General features: G+C 36.4%; 1 long non-coding RNA gene and 1 pseudogene across 1 annotated transcript; both read left to right on the top strand.

Annotated features, from left to right (window-relative positions):
• Positions 1–59: 59 nt before the first annotated feature.
• On the top strand, positions 60–10,883 carry LOC125752232 (uncharacterized). The gene is made up of 4 exons (XR_007401227.1): positions 60–1,383; positions 2,729–3,065; positions 6,450–6,648; positions 10,550–10,883. It is a non-coding gene; the product is annotated as an uncharacterized LOC125752232 (long non-coding RNA).
• Positions 10,884–17,780: 6,897 nt separating this feature from the next.
• Positions 17,781–18,996, top strand: LOC112658303 (beta-secretase 2-like; annotated as a pseudogene).
• The last annotated feature ends 168 nt before the right edge of the window (positions 18,997–19,164 follow it).

Raw genomic sequence — 19,164 nt, 5'->3', positions numbered from 1 at the left:
GCTGCCGCCCGGCTCCCGCCCCCACCCCGCCGCCGCCGCCGCCGCCGCCCCCAGCGCCCCCAGCGCCCCCAGCGCCGCTCCCCCTCAGGAGCCCGGGCTCGGCTGGAGGGCTGAGCGGTCTGCAGCGCCGCACGGAACTCAGGCTTGCGGCTCCCGCCCCGGCGCCTGTCAATAGGCCCGGCCCCGCGCAGCGCCGGCTCGGCCTTTACACACGTTTCGCCCAAAAATCTTGACCGCCGAGGGCCCCGTAAGCAGACGCGGTGTGTGAGCGCTTCGAAGCCAGGCTGGTGATGAGATCGGGCCCTGTGGCACCACGATTGCCTAAAAAAAAAAAAATGTTAAAAGTTCCACTCTCTGACCAGGCCTTAGAATTTAAACCATAGGCAACTGAAGAGGGAAGGTACAGTGAAGGTAGTGTAGTCGTGTGTAGAAAATGATCTGTGGTCTTCATTCATTTTAAAAGAAGTTTTCAAAATAATTTAACAAGGAAGATTGTATACTCTACATTTTGGATGACAGAGTAAAAAAGAAAAAAAATGCTGTCATGAGTACCTGAGACTTCAAAAACCAGGCCTTAGAATTACAAGTCAGGCCTTAGAATTAATTGCAGGTTATTATATCACAATCGGTTTTCTTTTCCTTTTTTCTTTGGCTTTTTGAAATTGTAACAATAAGACATTCATTAGTGAAAATCCAGAATCACAGAAAAGGAAAGAAGTTATGCATAGTTCCACCGCCAAAACTCCCATTTTTTTCAGGTGTGGGGTCCTCTAAGCAAACATTTTTTTTCAAATCCCTCACTATCCCTCTTTCAAAAACGAAAAATTCAACAGCTATTAAAACGATGTGGTAAAACCATGACTGTGCAGTCCCTTTGAGGAATGAATTGTTCTAATTGGTGTAATTGTCCTGCTAGACAAGGCATAAGCAGAAAACCTTTTCCTTTAAAACTTCTTTAAAAATCTTATCCTAAAATGAATAATCTTTCCTGATTTAGTGAAGGTAATATTATTATACTTGGTTATCTTTGTTGAGTATATTGAATGATCTAGTTGGATGCTCTATGACATAGGGTCTGTGTCAGTGACAGTATAATATACTGAGGCGTGTGGATGGTAGGCAGATGTGGGTGACTGGACTCATTTGCACAGACTCCAAAAATGCAGTTTTAAAAAATAGTCTCTGACTTAATACATGCATACTGGCTTCGAAAATGGAAAAAAGGTGCCGGAAGTCAAGGAATGTGGGTGGACTCTGGAAGCCAGCTTCCAGAAAAGGCAAGGAAACTGATTCTCCCTTAGAGCTTCCAGAAAGCAAAGCAAACACCTTGATTTTAGCTCAATGAGACAAAATGCTGGACCTCTGACCTTGTAGAACCGTAAGGTAACACATTTTTGTTAAGTTCTAAGTTAGTGTTTATTACAGCAACTAGAGAAAACTAATATACATGGAATGGGAAACAAGGTGGAGTTCTATAAAAGATGTCTTTTAAGCAATCTGAGTTAGGATCTTTTAAGACAAAGTTCTTTGTCTTATTTCTGTTGTGAATTTCAGCTAAACTATGGGAACAGTAATTCCAACTTTAAAAGTGTGGCATCAAAAATCATATGGAAAGTCTTGTTACAACACATTGCTCTACCCCACCCCTAGAGTTTCCGATTCGGTAGCTCTGGAGTGTGCCTGAAATTTTGCATTTTTAATAAGTTCCCATGTGATGTAAGATGCTGCTGATTAGGGGACATTATGAAAACCAGTAGATTAAACCTCTAAATTCCTTTCCGTTGAGTTTAAGTTAGTCTTTGAATCTGCAATTACAAGTGAAATGAGCAGTTTCCATATTTAAGTATAAGATTAAAGATATTTTCAGGGGCAGCCTGGGTAGCTCAACGGTTTAGCACCGCCTTCAGTCCAGGGCCTGATCCTGGAGACTTGGGATCGAGTCCCAAGTCAGGCTCCCTGCATGGACACTGCTTCTCCCTCTGCCTCTCTCTCTGTGTTTCTCATGAATAAATAAATAAAATGTTAAATAAATAAACAAAGATTTTTCAGGAATCACTACTCTTCTATATGAACATTATCAATTAAGAATTGGTACTATTACGTATCTCTTTATTTAGGTATTTAGGCCTAGAAAACATCAGATTAAGGATATGTCCCTGAAATGTAGATATATTTTGTATATATACAAATATATATTTAGTATACTTACAAATAATTAGCAGCCCTTCTTCATACATATGTTTTGAATGATACCCAGGGATGTTATTGAAAATGCTTTTGAATATTAGAAATATGACTAATTACAAAATCAATCTCTGAGTTATATAGTCAGTTTTTATTAAAAGTCTAACATGTCTTTATTGTTAAATTTAGCAAATTTTATTGAGATGTAAGCTAACTTGTCATATTAAACACAATTTAATTCTGGCATAAAAGATAAATTTAGGGGGGCACTTGATAGGATGAGCACTGGGTGTTATGCTATATATTGGCATATCGAACTCCAATAAAAAAAATATACAAAAGTAAATAAATTTAATGGAGAAAAGTTAGACTATTTTAAGTTTGAATGGGTAATAAAGTGAATATAATAAGCTACTTCATTTTTCCTAATTATTCCATTAAAGAAAATTTGGAAAAAAGGAAAAACAAAGCAAAGCAGAGTCCTGCCACCCAAAATTGTATTTCTAATGCCCCATCTTCTCTAATGTTTTTTTTACTCACTTAGTCTGGTCGCTCACTACCAAGTTCAAACCGTAGACCTACTCTTCCAAACTCAGTGATGCAAACATCCCATCTCCAACCACAATGGTCAACTGTGATGCCCAAAGGACCAACATCTGCAAGGCTACACAATCATCCTATGCAAACAGAATTCAGAGGAAAACAGAATTAAGACAGACTACAGGACCTTTGAAAGGATCCAAGAACATGAAACCCTCCCCAAAGCTACTCCTTTGCTGGCGTTCTTGCTCAATACAAAGTGTTGCCATCTACCTACTTTCACAAACTAGAAACCTAGGAATCACTCTTGACTTGTTTTTTAATTAAATCTACATCCTTGGGTATGTCTTGAATCTATTCACATTTTTTTCCATTTCTAATGAGCCCACCCTAGTCTCAGCCATGATCACCTCCCAGCCATACCACTGTAATAACAGCTTCAAACAGGCCATTCCATATTCTCTACCCATCTTCTAATCCTTTCTCGCACAAAAGCTACAATGAGCCTTAAAAAAAAAAAAATCAGATCAAAGCACCTTCCTGTTTAAAACCATTCAAAGGTTTCCTGTTGCTCTTAGGATAAAATCCTAAATCCTTACTTGATCTGGGCCCTCCCTAACTACTTCATGAGCCTCATCTTAATAGCATTTTCACCTTCTCATTAAGCTGCAACCATTTTGTACTTCTTTCAGTTCCACAAATGCTTCATCTTTTTTTCTACTTCAGAGCCTTTGAACATGTTTTATCCTCCATCCTCAATGCACTTTTTGTCTAAATAGAGCCTTGCATCAGTAGGTTAATACATATCTGCTGAATGAATGAACAAATGAAAAAAACATTAAAACTAATCTTTGCCAAGGAAAATTCAGAATCATAGAATTCTAGAACCTTAGAAACCATCTAATTCAATCTTTTCAGAAGTCCAGAAAATGTCTTTGCCCTAAGTAACATTGTGGTAGAAATCTATGATAAATGCCCTAAAAAGGATCAGCAATCCATATATGAAGCTAGGGCCTGGCTTTGAAGATTAAGTGCTGAAACAACTTTTGAAGAGGCCAGGAACTGACAAAAGGAGGACTTGAGTTGGTAATGGATATATAATAACAAAGCTTTCTCTCTGAATATGGCTACAAATTCTTCTTTTGTATCACAGCTGGTGTTTCCTCTATTTTAGCCAGATTTAAAATGTTGCATACAAAACTGTGGTTGACCCCTGCCCAACTTGGGTTTGAATTGCATGGGTCCACTTACAATAATGTGGAATTTTTTCAATACAGTACAGTACTAAAAGTGTATTTTCTCTCCCTTACTATTTTTTCTTCCTTGTGATTTTTAAATTACATTTCCTTTTGTCTACCTTATTTTATTATAAGAATATAATATATAATACATATATCATGCAAAATATGTTAATTGACTAAGTTATCAGGAAGACTTCAGTCAACAGTAGGCTGTTAGTAGTTAAGTTTTTGGAGAATCAAAAATTATATGCAGATTTTCCATTGCATGGGGACATGGGTGCCCCAGCCCCTGCCTTTTTCAAGGGTCAACTGTACTAGAATAAACTGGTTCATATTTTATGCTGAATAGTTATTAATAAAATAGTAACCCAGTTTAAATACATATATTTCTTGGAAAACACAATTCTCAATCTTGTTCTTTTAAGCACTACACTTTAAAAAAAAGATTTTATTTATTCATTCATGAGAGATATAGAGACATAGAGGGAGAAGCAGGCTCCTCACAGGGAGCCCAATGTGGCACTCTTATCCCCAGACCTGGGATCCCCCACCTTGAGCCAAAGGCAGACGCTCAAACACCGAGCCACCCAGGTGTCCCTAAGCACTACACTTAAAAGCACAATACATAGTCCACTACTAAATACAATTCGGAAGACAGTAGGTTCTGCAAATTATGTCTGGTTGGTAGTTTTTGAAGGGCTAAATGCATTTGTGTCAGATAAAGTGAACAGTCTTAAATGAGAATAATGTATAAATTTCTGTTATAAGTAGGTTTTAAGTTTGTCTTAATATAATTTCTACATTATAATATTCCACTTCACTTTCAACTTGTTGATTATCTTATTTTTGCTCTTATTTAATCCTATCATGCTTCATATGAAGCTCCTCTATTATTTCCAGTTCTTTTAGTCCATGCTTTTTGTCCCTGTTCCATATGGCAGGTTTTTTCCTAGAACTTCAGTAGGTAGTTTATTGGCTAAAATTTTAATGTTTAAATTTTTAAGCCTTTGATTAAGTGAAGCTCGAACTAATATTTTTTTAATTGTCAGTGAATGTATCCTCAGAATAACATAGGTTTCTTATAATAGTTCCTACCAGATATCTTCAGTATCAACATTAATAAATGAACAGTGAAGTTTTCAGGTGACGGGGTTGAATTTGACTTTCCTGGACCCTAGGCACTTTGGCTTTCTTAAGTCTCTTCTTCCACAAGAAACACATTAAAGTTTTGTTTTGTTTTTTTTCAGATTTTATTTATTGATTGATTGGAGACACAGAGAGAAAGAAAGAGGCAGAGACACAAGCAGAGGGAGAAGCAGGCTCCATGCAGGGAGCCCGATGTGGGACTAGATCCTGGGTCTCCAGGATCACACCCCTGGCTGAAGGTGGTGCTAAACCTCTGAGCCACCGGGGCTGCCCAAAGATTTTCAAAGCCTGATTTATAGTGCTATATTTGAAACTATATATATATTTTTAAAGATTTCATTTATTTGAGAGAGAGAGAGAATGAGCAGGGGGAAGGACAGAGGAACAAGCAGACTTCCTGCTGAGCAGGGAGCCAGATGCAGGGCTGGATCCCAGGACTGAGATCATGACCTGAGCTGAAGGCAGATGCCTGATTGAGCCCCCCAAGTGCCCCTGAAACTATATTTAAAAAAAAAAAAATTTAAACTTAGTTTTTTTAAGGCTGGATTCCAGGCTGAATTCATTATTACATATTTATTATCATTATGTTATTTTTTTCTTCAGATTTTAGAAGAAATAATATTAAAACTTTTTTTTATAAGCCTCTGAAAGTATCATAGGCCACAGGCACTGTGCTTCCTGTGCCTAATGTAAATGACTGCTGGATCCTTTAATGGAAATTATCACATGAAAATCATGTCTAGCTGGATTCTGAGGCAGAGTTCTCAAACTTTAACGTGCACAAAATTCAATTGGAGAAATTATAAAACAATTTCCTGGGTTCCATCTAATTTAGTAAATCTGAGTGGGCCCCATGAATTTGCATTTCTAATAAGCTCAAAGGTGATGGGAATGAGCTGAGAATACCAGTGCTTGGAGTAGTGTGTTTCGTTTATGCAAAGGCAGTGCTCTCAATATGATTTGCTAGGTATATTAGCTACATATCCTAACCAATATTTATTGACATATACTAACAACAGCATCTATGTTATTTTTGTTCTGGAATGGAAACTGAGACCCTCAAAAGTTTAAATAACTTTTCCAAGATGACTCAGCTAGAAAAGTATAGAGCTGAGATTTTAGCCCACATCCATCTCGACTCCAAAGTTCATGCTCCCCTTTTTCATTATCATATGGTAGTGATCCCAAAGATAGAATATCATCATTGGCCAGAAGTAAAATTTTATACATGAAACAATGCATAAAAATGGTAACGAAATGTATTTATTTAGATTTTCACTATTTGCCCTGTTTATTGAAGTCTGCTGATGGCCTTCTTTCTGGCTTTTTATCCCTCAGTTCTTTGTCTCCAGTTAATAACAGCAAAAGCAATATACTAGTAGCTTGCAACACAATTTTCTGAAAATGCTGTCCTGTAGTGCTGCTTCCAACTAAAGATGATTGAGATTTTTCATTTTTCATTAACTTCACTTTGCAATTTAAACTGCTTCATTTCTTGAACAAGTCAACAAATACAAATCCTCAAAGCATGAAAAAAGTAAGTTAACTTGCACTCAGAGTTTTAGACTTTAAACACCTTCACCTTATGAGATTAAAAATTTCATTTTATAACTAGCTTCCTTATTCATTTTCTTAATGTTGTCTCATTATAAACATAAACGTGTGAGATAATCACTTTCTCTTTCTCCAACTACACATCTGTTTATGTATATGTGTATGTTTCTTACTGCTTTTCTTTCTCTGATTCTTTTATTCCTCAAGATAACATAGTCTAAAACAAATGTAGGTTATTTTCTAAGTTGTATTTTTCAAGAAGGTGCTTTGATGACTTTAAAGTTTACCAAACCTTTGTCTACCACCCTAGTGTAAAGGGGACACAGTCATTTTCCAGTCATACAAACATAATAGAATAAGTGCTGAAAAATCTATCATAAGGATAAAGAAATGATGAAATATATCAGACTGTTTACTTAATGATGATACTTACAGCTATTTAAACCAGTGAAAGAGATCTGTTTGTACTGATCAGGAAAGTAGCTGTGATTAATTAAAAAAGAAAAAGCAAATTACAGTTGAATTTCATTTTTACAAAAATAAGTTTATAAGTAAATATAACTATCTGTGTAGTTAGGCTATTTCAGAGGAAAGGGATTAGAAGGTTGATATGAAGGACCTTGTCTTTTCTATGGAATTTTAAATAGTTTTTGGATTATAGGTAACTTACTTTCTTCTTAGTGTTTTTTAGTATTTTTGAATGATTTTAAGCTAATAAATAAATCTATGTTTTTTTAGACATCTTTCTTGAGCCTCCAGAGTTTAACGATGTTATCATTTTCTTTTAAAAACATGTATCTTTTAAAAAATTTATTTAATTATTCATGAGAGACACAGAGAGAGAGGCAGAGACATAGGCAGAGGGAGAAGCAGGCTCCCTGTGGGGAGCCTGATGCCGGATTCGATCCCAGGACTCTGGGAACATGACCTGAGCCAAAGATGCTCAACCACTGTGCCACCCAGTGCCCCTAAAAATATGCCTTTTCTTGAAACAAAAATATGGTCATTATGGATTTTCCCGGTTTATATATTTATCCTCTTCTGTCAGGCCTTGCTCGTCCTTATGGGTTTAAGATTTTAGGTATGAAAACCACACAAATTCTATAATCTTGGATGTGGGAAAACTATTTTATGTGTCCATTATGACAATTCTAAGTAATTGCAGTTGATTCCTCTACTATTTCTCTGTTATGATGATTAGTATTTGGTTTGTGCACATTATTCTTGAAAAACACATGGAATTAGGTGGAATCAAATGAAGTTACTGGTTTTGTATGTCAAAAATGGTCAACTTTTGGTACTTTCACTTGGTTTTACCTTAAAATCAATAGCTATCTTGAATTATGTCATTTGATCTTTTCCTAGAAAATAATTATGGAAAATTTAGATTTGTCTTAATATTGTAAAAACATAATGTTGCAAAGCTTGGTTTATTAAAGGTATAAAAAAAAATAAAGGTATAGAATTTACATGGTGACTATAATATAGCCATGTACTACAACCTTGGTTTCAATGTATTAGAAAGGCAAACAGTATAATATTCTTAAGAATAGATACCAGCAATTATCCATAATGTGACAAACTGGAGATTTAGGTTCTTATGAAATTGTCTCATTTGGGGAGATGGAAGGAGATTTCAGGCTTTTAATAAGAAATTACTTAACATTTATGATTATTTCTTCTTGGGAAGTAGTCATAATTTAGTAATGTTTTGGATTGGAATGTATTATATAGTGAATTTTAGAACATTTTGTATTGTTCAGCATCTCTCATGCCCATGAAACTATTTTATTTCCTATTTATTACTGACCTTTGTAGTTCTAAGCAAGATAAAGCATTTAGGTATTTGGTTTTATGAATGGATCTTTACTATGCAAAGTCCCTTGCCTCTTATGTAACAAATTTGGCAGTGTAGGACAAGTCCCATTTCTATAGACAGAAACAGGCTAGAGAGCATTATGTAAAATCTGAATGAGAGGTGCAAACACTAGCTCTGAGACCCTAGCTTGCTTCTGTAGCTACTTCCCCAGAAAGGGCTTGTGGATGACTTATGGACAAGCCAAGGTCCTAGGGAGCCATTAACACGATGTCAGTAGCCAGTCATATCTATCCAAGGGGGAAGACTATTTGAACTAGAAGAGCAGTCCACCCTGAGGCTAGGCTAGGCATGAAAGAATAGAGGAACAGGAAGTTGATGCTATTTCCTTTTTACCTACTATAATGACTAAATCGGGCTACTTGGAAACAGTTTTAAATAGCTGATCTGTTTAAGGCAAGTGTATAGGTTAGGCTGTCTTTAGTGTCTGGATTTAGAACCTGTCTGGAATATCATTTATGAACTAGGAATATTTGGGCTCATATTCCTAAGAATGTTTTTTTTTTTTTAATTGCTGTGATAATGTAAAATCTTCCACAATAATACCACCATGGGAGAAAAAGAATCCTGGACCACAGTTCAATCAGCTGCTTGATAAATGTTTTTGAGATGTTATTGAGATAGTTGTTGCACAAATAAAACATCACAGGAATCTCTACCTTCCCTCAAAATGGGTGTATATGTATCTCTGGAAGTGAAATCAAACCAAATGTAAAAGTTAGATACAAAAAATAAATTTGTCATTTTCCAGTGTCTGGCATGTTTTTGAACATTTAGTAGGTATGCAATAGATATTTGCTAAATTATCTTATAATTTATATACTTTTATGTTTCTGAGTCTGGATATATTATAGGCCTGGTGGCTTGTAGCCAAGCCTACTGGACTGAAATTTTAGTAAGGCCCAATGGTGCATTATGATGCAAAAAAAATTTTTTTTCTCTTGTGGCAATAGGACCAGTCCTTGAATATAGACTTGACCTCTCCCCAGTAGCAGAACTTAGGACCTAACTCTGTGAGAAAGGAACAGCATTAGGGAACACCTTCCACTCATTTATACCACTATATCTTGTTTAAGTTTCATATTTCTTTTTGCTAATTTAATAGTAAAATAAAGTGAAAGCAACATTAGTCAAGTCCCAGTTATTGATCTCAGCAGTCTTCCAACATTAGTAGCTTTGTGGTCATACACAGAAATTGGTATTCTCCTGAATACTTGTTATATCATCAAAAGATGTCTTTATTCCAATAAACACTGGATTATAATATGGAATAATTTTGTAATAATTTTCTATTAAGTCTGTAGAAGAACATTGCCTAGTCCTGTGTAGGTAAGTATACTTAATTTATCCTCAGAATCTTAGTCAAGTCATGCATTTTGTTTTGGATTTCTAATTTAAGAATCAAATAAATTATGTCTTCTTCAAATTTGTGTCAGTGTCACTGTGAGGATCCATTTTTACCTTGTCCCATTGTTTAGCCACCATGGCTTTGGGGGACTGACCCCCCAGTTCCAAGGTGTGCCTGATTTGTATAACTCATCCTGGCATAGTGATTGCCTCAGATAAACCAATAGTCTGAAAATACACCTTGATAAAAGAGAAGTTCTCTTTCATATTGAAGGAAAGTATCCAAAGTCCATTATCATCATTTTGATACATTGATTAACTTTAGCAGTTACATGTTTCTTGTATTAGCCTCTTTCAGACTGTGAAGAACTGGTCCTCTTTATGACTATACTATGTAGAATAAGTATATGGTTTAAGGTAGGAGACAACTGAAGTGGAAGTACAGAGGGAATAAACAGTTTTGAAGAAGATAAGTCATAAAAACCATGTAAAAGAAGATTGTTTTAGCCCTAAGAAACTGGTAGCAGTCATTTTCTTCTGTGAAGAAAACTAAGATGGATGGGAGATTTACTTTTCTTTCTTTTTTTTTACTGTTTTGATTTTTGTAATTTATTGTATACATATTATCTTTTTTTAAAAGTAATTTTGAATTGTTTTATAGTCACCTGAAAAGTTCCAGGAACACTTCTGTAGTTCTCCTTCCTAAATCGATGCACTTCATATACCATGATCAAGTGGGACTTATTCCAGGAAACCAACGATGGTTCAATATCTGCAATCAATCGTATTGACAAACAGAAGGATAAAAATCATATGATCACTACAATAGATGCAGAAAAAGCACTTGAGAAAATTTAACATCCATTTATGGTAAAACTCAACAAAGCAGGTATAAAGGAAACTTACCTCAACATAATAAAGGCCATGTATGACAAATCAATAGCTAACATCATACTCACTGGTGAAAAACAGAGAGCTTTTCCTCTAAGAACAGGAACAAGGCAAGTATGTCCACCCTCACAGCTAGTATTCAATATAGTACTAAAGTCCTAGCAACAGCAATCACGTAACACAAAGAAATGATTTGCATCCAAATTGGTAAAGAAGAAGTTAAACTGTTACTATCTGCAGATGACATGGTGTTATATAGAAAACCCCAAACAGGGATCCCTGGGTGGCGCAGCGGTTTGGCGCCTGCCTTTGGCCCAGGGCGCGATCCTGGAGACCCGGGATCAAATCCCACATCAGGCTCCCGGTGCATGGAGCCTGCTTCTCCCTCTGCCTATGTCTCTGCCTCTCTCTCTCTCTCTCTCTCTCTCATTCTCTGTGACTATCATAAATAAATAAAAATTTAAAAAAAATTTAAAAAAGAAAACCCCAAACACTCCACCAAAAAGTTCTCAGAACTAATAAGTCAATTCAGGATACAAAACTAATGTACAGAAATATTTCTGTATACTAATAATATAGTATATAGAAATAATGCATTTTAATATACCTCTAACAAACTATCAGAAATAGAAATTGAGAAAATAATCCCATGTGCAACTGTACCAAAAAGAATAAAACACTGAAAATAAATGTAATCAAAGAGGTGAAAGATCTGTACTCTGAAAACTGTAAGATGTTGGTAAATGAAATTGAAGATGACACAAATGAGTAGAAAGATACAGCTTACTCATGGATTGGAAGAATTAATCTTTTAAAATGTCCATTCTACCAAAGCAATCTGTAGATTTAATAAAATCCATCTCAAAATATTTTTTTTTACAGAACTAGAGCAAATAATTCCAAAATTTGTATGGAACCACAAAAGGCCCCAAAACAATCTTGAGAAGAAAAATGAAGCTAGAGGTATCAGAATCCCAGATTTTAAGATCTACTATGAAGTGGTAATAATCTAAACAGTATAGTACTGGCACAAAAATAAACACATAGATCAATTGAACAGAATAGAGAGTCCAAAAATAAGTGCACATGTATATGGTCATTTAATCTATAATAAAGGAGGCAGGAATATATAATGTGGGAAAGACAGTCTCTTCAGTAAATGGTGCTGAGAAAACTGGACAGCTACACACAAAAGAATTAAGCTGGATCACTTTCTTATACCCTATACAAAAATAAACTTACAATAGATTAATAACTTAAATATAAGACCAGAAACCATAAAAAAACTCTAGAAGAAAACATAAGCATTTAACATTTGGACATTGGCCATTATTATAGACATAGATATACATATAGATACAGATACATAGATATAGATAGATATAGATATGCCTCCTTAGGCAAGGATAACAAAAGTAAAACTAAAAGATAGGATTACATCAAACCAAAAAACTTTTATACAGTGAAGAAATCCATCAACAAGACAAAAAGGCAGCTTACTGAATAAGAGAAGATATTTGAAAAAGATACAACTGATAAAGGGTTAATATCCAGAGTATATAAAGAACTCATACAGCTCAATCAAAACAACCCAAACATCCAATGAAAAAAATGGGCAAAAAAAAAAAAAAAGAAAAAAGTGGGCAGAGGACCTGAATGGACATTTCTCCAAAAAAGGAATACAGATGACTAACAGACATAAGAAAATATGTTCAACATCACTAATCAATAAGAAAATACAAATAGCCACAATGAGATATCATCAAAAAGACAAAAAATAGCAAGTGTTGTCAAGGATGTGGAGAAAAGAGAACACTTGTGCACTGTTGGCAGGAATGTAAAATGGCATGGCCAGTGTGGAAAACGGTATGGAGGTTCCTTGAAAAATCAATAATAGAAATACCATATAGGGCAGCTCAGCGGTTTAGCACCGCCTTCAGCCCAGGACTTGATTCTAGAGACCCAGGATCGAGTCCCACATCGGGGTCCCTGCATGGAGCCTGCTTCTCCCTCTGCCTGTGTCTCTGCCTCTCTCTCTCTCTCTCTATTTGTCTCTCATGAATAAATAAGTAAAATCTTAAAAAAAAAAAAAAAAAGAAATACCATATAACCCAGGAATTCTATTCTGGATATTTACCCAAAGAATATGAAAATGCTAAATTTTCAGAGACCTAAAAAGGTCTCTGCACCCTTATGTTTATTGCAGCACTATTTATAATAGTCAAGATATGGAAGCAACCTAAGTGTCCATTGATAGAAGAATGCATATACCACACTTCCTTGTATATACATTTACAATGAAATATTACTCAGCCATAGAAAAAAATGAGATCTTGCCATTTTGCAATAACATGAATAGATCTTGAAGGCATTATGCAAGGTGAAATAAGTCAGACAGAGAAAAACAAATATCATACGATTTCACTTTTATGTGGAATCTAAAAAGCAATACAAACAAAAAGCAGAAACAAACCCACAAATACAGAGAACAAACTGATATTTGCCAGAGGAGAGGCAAGCAGGGGAATTGGCAAAATGGTGAAGTGGAGTGGGAGATACAGGCTTTCAGTTATGGAATAACTCATGGGGATAAAAGATAGGGAATATAGTCAGTGTTATTTTATAGTGTCATAAAAGAATAGAGGCACGGTTGTAATTTTAAATCTGAAAATGGATAACAATTATGCTTGTTAATTCCTAGAAGAAAAGGCAATGTGCATGAATTATTACAAATCTATTACTACAGACTGACAACTGAAATTAAAAAACACCTAAGACAAAACAAAAAACTAAATTCCTAAGGCAATAACCCTGTAACATTATTGCCATGTATGTAGTACATCTATTTACTTATTTATTTTTGTACATATTGGAAAAAGGAATTTTTCAAATGTAGTTGACAAGCAATATTATATGAATTTCAGGTGTACAACACAGGTCAACATTTATATACATTACACAGGATACATTGTATAGTCTTTAGTTTCTTTCATCAGTGTTTTATAGTTTTCAGAATATAGGTCTTTCATCTCCTTGGTTAATTTTATTCCTTTGTTTTATTCTTTTTGGTGCCATTGTAAATGGAATTGTTTTCTTCTCTTTCTACTTCATTATTAGTATAGAAACACATCAATTTCTGTGTATTAACTTTGTACCTGTAACTTGACTGAATTCATTTATTAGTTTTTAGAGTTTTTTGGTCTCTGGAGTCCTTAGGGTTTTCTATATATAATATCATGTCATCTTCAAGTAGTGACAGTTTAACTTCTTCCTTACCAATTTGAATGCCTTTCATTGCTTTGTGTTGTCTGATTGCTGTGGCTAGAATTTCCAGTACTATGTTGAATAAAAATGGTGAGAGCATACATCCTTGTCTTGTTCCTAATCTTAGAGAAATAGCTTTGTTTTTTACCATTAAGTATGACATTAGCTATAGGTTTGTCATATATGCCCTTATTATGTTGAATTTTTTTTATCCTCTATGCTAACTTTTTGGATGTTGAATTTTGTCAGATACTTATTCTGTATCTGTTGAGATAATGACATATTTTTATCCTTCATTTATTTGATATATCACATTGATTGAGTTGTGAATATTTGAATCATTCTTGCATAAAATCCCACTGAATCATAAAAAATGATCCTTTTTTTTTAATGATACTTTTAAAAAAAAGATTATTTGAGTGAGAGAGCACACATACACATGTGAGTGGTGGAGCGGGGCAAAGGGAGAGGGAAAGAATCTTAAGTAGACTTTCCGCTGAGTGTAGAGCCCCATTCAGGGTTGAGTCTCACAACCCTAAGATCACAGCCTGGGCTGAAACTAAGAATTGGACTAAGCCACCCAGGCACCCCCAAATGATGTTTTTTTGTTTTGTTTTGTTTTGTTTTGTTTTGTTTTGTTTTTTTAAGATTTTACTTATTTGAGAGAGCAAGTGAGAGAGAGAGCACAGGCAGTGGAAGCGGCAGAGGGAGAGAGAGAAACAAATTCCTTGCTGAGCAGGGAGCCTGATGTGGGGCACCTGGGATCCCAGGGTTCTGAGATCATGACCTGAATGGAAGGCAGACACTTAACCGACAGAGCCACCCAAGTGCCCCGAATGATCCTTTTTTTTTTTTTTAAGATTTTATGTATTTATTCATGAGAGACACAGAGAGAGGCAGAGACATAGGGAGAGGGAGAAGCAGGCTCCCTGTGGGACTCAATCCCTGGACCCCAGGATCACTTGTGAGCCGAAGGCAAAAACACTCAACCATGAGCCATCCAGGCATCCCCTGAATGATCCTTTTGAATGAATGTATTGTTGAAAGAGGTTTGTTGATATTTTGTTGAATTTTGCATCTATGTTCATCAGGGATACATTGACCTGTAGTTTCCTTTTTTAATAATATTTTTGTCTGATTTTAGTATCAGGGTAATGCTGGCCTCGTATGCTGTATTTAGAAACTTTCCTTCTTCTTCTTTTTTTTTTTTTGGAATAGTTTGAGGAGAATGGGCATTAACTTTTCTTTAAACCTTTGGTAGAATTCATCTGTGAAAACATCTGATCCTAGACTTTTGTTTGCTGGAAGTTTTTTGGTTATTGATTCAATTTCATTGCTACTAATTGGTCTGTTCAGATTTTTTTTTCTCATTCAGTCTCAGAAGATTGTATATTTCTAGGAATTTATCAATGTCTTCTAAGTTGTCCAGTTTGTTAGCATATACTTTTTTCATGGTGGTCTCTTATAATCCTTTGCATTTCTGAGGTGTCATTTGTTCCTTCTCTTCTTTCACTTTGGCTTTTATTTATTTGTTCCCTCTTTTCTTCCTGATGACCCTGGCTAAAGTTTTATCAATTTTGTTTATCATTTCAAAGAACCAGTTCTTGATTTCATTGATCTTTATTATATTATATTTTTCCTCTGCTATTTAGCATGACCAAAACAACTCACTAGGTAGTCTATATTTTTCAGATATTCCTAATCTTCTTCTTTTAATTTTAACCTTTAGTCACTAAATTTAAGCTCCTAATCACAAAATTGTTATTTTTTATTTTTTAAAAGATTTTGTTTATTCATTTGACAGAGAGAGAGAGAGACAGAGCGAAAACAAAAGCAGGGGGGAGGGCAGAGGGAAAGGGAGAAGCAGGCTCCCCCCTGAACAGGGAGTCCTATTTAGGGCTGGATCCCAGGACCCCAGGATTATGACCTGAGCTGAAGGTGGTCACTTAACAAACTGAGCCAGCCAGGTGCCCCCACAAAATTATTTTAAGTATGTGGTGTGTCCATGAGACAAACTCAGAGGAATCATAAAACACGGTACAACATTGTTATGATTTCGAGTACTAACTATCCTGCCTGCCTTCTTGTATGTATATTTGCATTTATATATTTATGTTGTATTTATTATAATTCAGTCTTTGTTTTTTAAAAAAATCAGCCATACTTCTTTCTTAATGTGTGCTACCCATGAGCTTTAAATACACAAAAATGCTGGAATCCCTTAGGAAACTTTCCTATATCTATGCCAGAGTATTAGAGACAACATATAAGCATACCTTGGAGATATTGTGGGTTCAGTTCCAGACCATCATAATTAAGCAAACATTGCAGTAAAGCAAGTCAAACGAAATTTTTGGTTTCCCAGTACATATAGAAGTTCTTTTTTTAAAAAATATTTTATTTATTTATTCATGAGAGACACAGAGAGAGAGAGAGGCAGAGACACGGGCAGAGGGAGAAGCAGGCTCCATGCAGGGAGCCTGATGTGGGACTGGATCCTGGGTCTCCAGGATCAGGCCCTGGACTGAAGGTGACACTAAACCGCTGAGCCACCGGGGCTGCCCTAGAAGTTCTTTTTATACTATATTGAAGTCTATTAAATGTGCAAAGCATTATGTCTAAATATATATATATATATTTTTTTTTTTAAATCACAATATCTTTTTTTTAAATAACAATATCTTATTGCTAAAAAATGCTAGTCATCATCTGAGCTTTCAGTGAGTTAATCTTTTGCTGGTGGAAGTCCTTGCTTTGATGTTGATGGTTGTTGACTGATCAAGATGGTGGCTGTTGAATGATGAGTTGGCTGTGGCAATTTCTTAAAATAAGACCATAATAAATTTTCCATATGTGCTAAGTGGGAAAATAATGCAGCCAAGAATACTTTATCCAGCAAGGCTGTCATTCAGACTAGAAGGAGAGATAAAGAGTTTCCAGGACAAACAAGCTAAAGGAATTTGTGAACACAATGATTCTTAATGGTATCTGTAATGGAACAGAGAATCCTTTCCAGAAATTTTTCAATTTACTTTGCCCAGATCCATCAGAGGAATTGCTATCTATGGCAGCTTTAGTCTTATGAAATGTATTCCTTAAATAAGACTTGAGAGTTGAAATGACTTCTTGATCAATGGGCTGCAGAATGGATGTTATGTTAGGCATGAAAACATGAATCTCACTGTTCTTCTCTATCAGAGCTTTTGGGTAACCAGGGGGCATTGTCAATAAGCAGTCATATTGTTCTTTTGCTTTCTTATCATTCATTTGTTCACTGGAATAGCATTTTAAATTTCCTTCAAGAACTTTTCCTTTGTACTTATTACTTGGCTAACTTGCATGAAAGGCCTAACTTTTGACATGCCTTCCTCACTAAGTTTAATCATTCCAGCTTTCAATTTAAAGTGAGAGAAGTGAGATTCTTCCTTTCATTTGTACACTTACAGACCATTATAGGGTTATTAATTGGCCTAATTTCAATATTGTTTTGTTTTAGAGAATAGGGAGGCACAAAGAGAGGGAGAGAGATGGGAGGGACAGCCAGTTGATAGAACAATCAGATACACATTTATTGATTACATTCACTGTCTTATATGGGTGTGGTTTGTGTCTTCCCATCAATTACAATAGCTCTATCAAAGATCACTGATCACAGATCACCATAACAAACATGATAGTAATGATAAAGTTTGAAATACTGTGAGATTACTGAAATGTGACACAGAGACATGAAGTGATGTCGTACTTCCTACGCAGACAAGTCCAGTACGTACCGCTCCAAGGGCTTTGATGTCACTGCGAACTACACGCAAGGGAGCTGGACTGACATCGTCGGGGAGGACTTTGTCACCATCCCCAAAGGCTTCAACAGCTCCTTCTTTGTCAACATTGCCACTATCTTTGAGTCCGAGAATTTCTTTCTGCCTGGTATCAAATGGAATGAGACACTTGAACTCGCATATGCTGCTCTGGCCAAGCCATCCAGTTCCCTGGAGACTTTCTTTGATTCTCTGGCGGCGCAGGCGAAGATCCCCCAATGTCTTCTCCATGCAGATGTGGGGGGCGGGGCTGCCCGTAGCTGGATCTGGTACCAACGGAGGTAGTCTTGTCCTGGGTGGAACTGAACCGAGTTTGTACAAAGGAGACATCTGGTATACCCGTATTAAGGACGAGTGGTATTATCAGATAGAAATTCTGAAGTTGGAAATTGGAGGCCAGAGTCTGAATCTGGACTGCAGAGAGTATAACGCAGACAAGGCCATCGTGGATAGCGGTACCACGCTTCTGCGCCTGCCCCAGAAGGTGTTCAATGTGGTGGTTGAAGCCGTGACCCGCACGTCTCTTGATTCCAGAATTCTCTGATGGTTTCTGGACTGGGTCCCAGCTGGCTTGCTGGACGAATTCGGAGATACCTTGGTCTTACTTCCCTAAAATCTCCATCTACCTAGAGACGAGAACTCCAGCCAGTCATTCGGCATAACCATCCTGCCTCAGCTGTACGTCCAGCCCATGATGGGGGCTGGCCTGAATTATAAATGTTACCGATTCGGCATCTCACCTTCCACGAGCGCGCTGGTGATTGGTGCTACCGTGATGGAGGGCTTCTACGTGGTCTTCGACAGAGCTTGGAAGAGGGTGGGCTTTGCAGCAAGCCCCTGTGCAGAAATTGCAGGTGCTCCAGTGTCTGAAATTTCTGGGCCTTTCTCGACAGACAACATAGCCAGCAACTGCGTCCCCGCCCTGTCTTTGAATGATCCCATTTTGTGGATCGTCTCCTATACTCTCTTGAGCGTGTGTGGAATCATCCTTCTTCTCCTAATCATCCTGCTGCTACTTCCCTTCCCAGTGTCGGCACCTGCCCCGTACATGAAATGCTGTAGTAAAAGTATTGACAAAAGACTTGCTTGAGGCAAAGTTGCCACAAATCTTTAATTGGTAAAAAAAAAAAAAAAAAAAATACAGTAGCTGTGAACTACAATAAAGTGAAGGGCAATAAAATGAGGTATGCCTGTAGTAGAAAAACAAGGTCTTTTGGTATTTTGAAAAGCAAATCTATTTAGATGGCTTGACATAGACCCTTTATATGGTTAAGTCCATGCTGTAATGTGTAATGTGCTAAGA

The sequence above is a fragment of the Canis lupus genome, chromosome 12 (genome assembly GCF_003254725.2).
Source record: "Canis lupus dingo isolate Sandy chromosome 12, ASM325472v2, whole genome shotgun sequence".
Taxonomy (NCBI): Eukaryota; Metazoa; Chordata; class Mammalia; order Carnivora; family Canidae; genus Canis; species Canis lupus.
The sequence above is the reverse complement of the archived record's forward strand: the minus strand, read 5'-3'. Positions and strand labels throughout refer to the sequence as shown.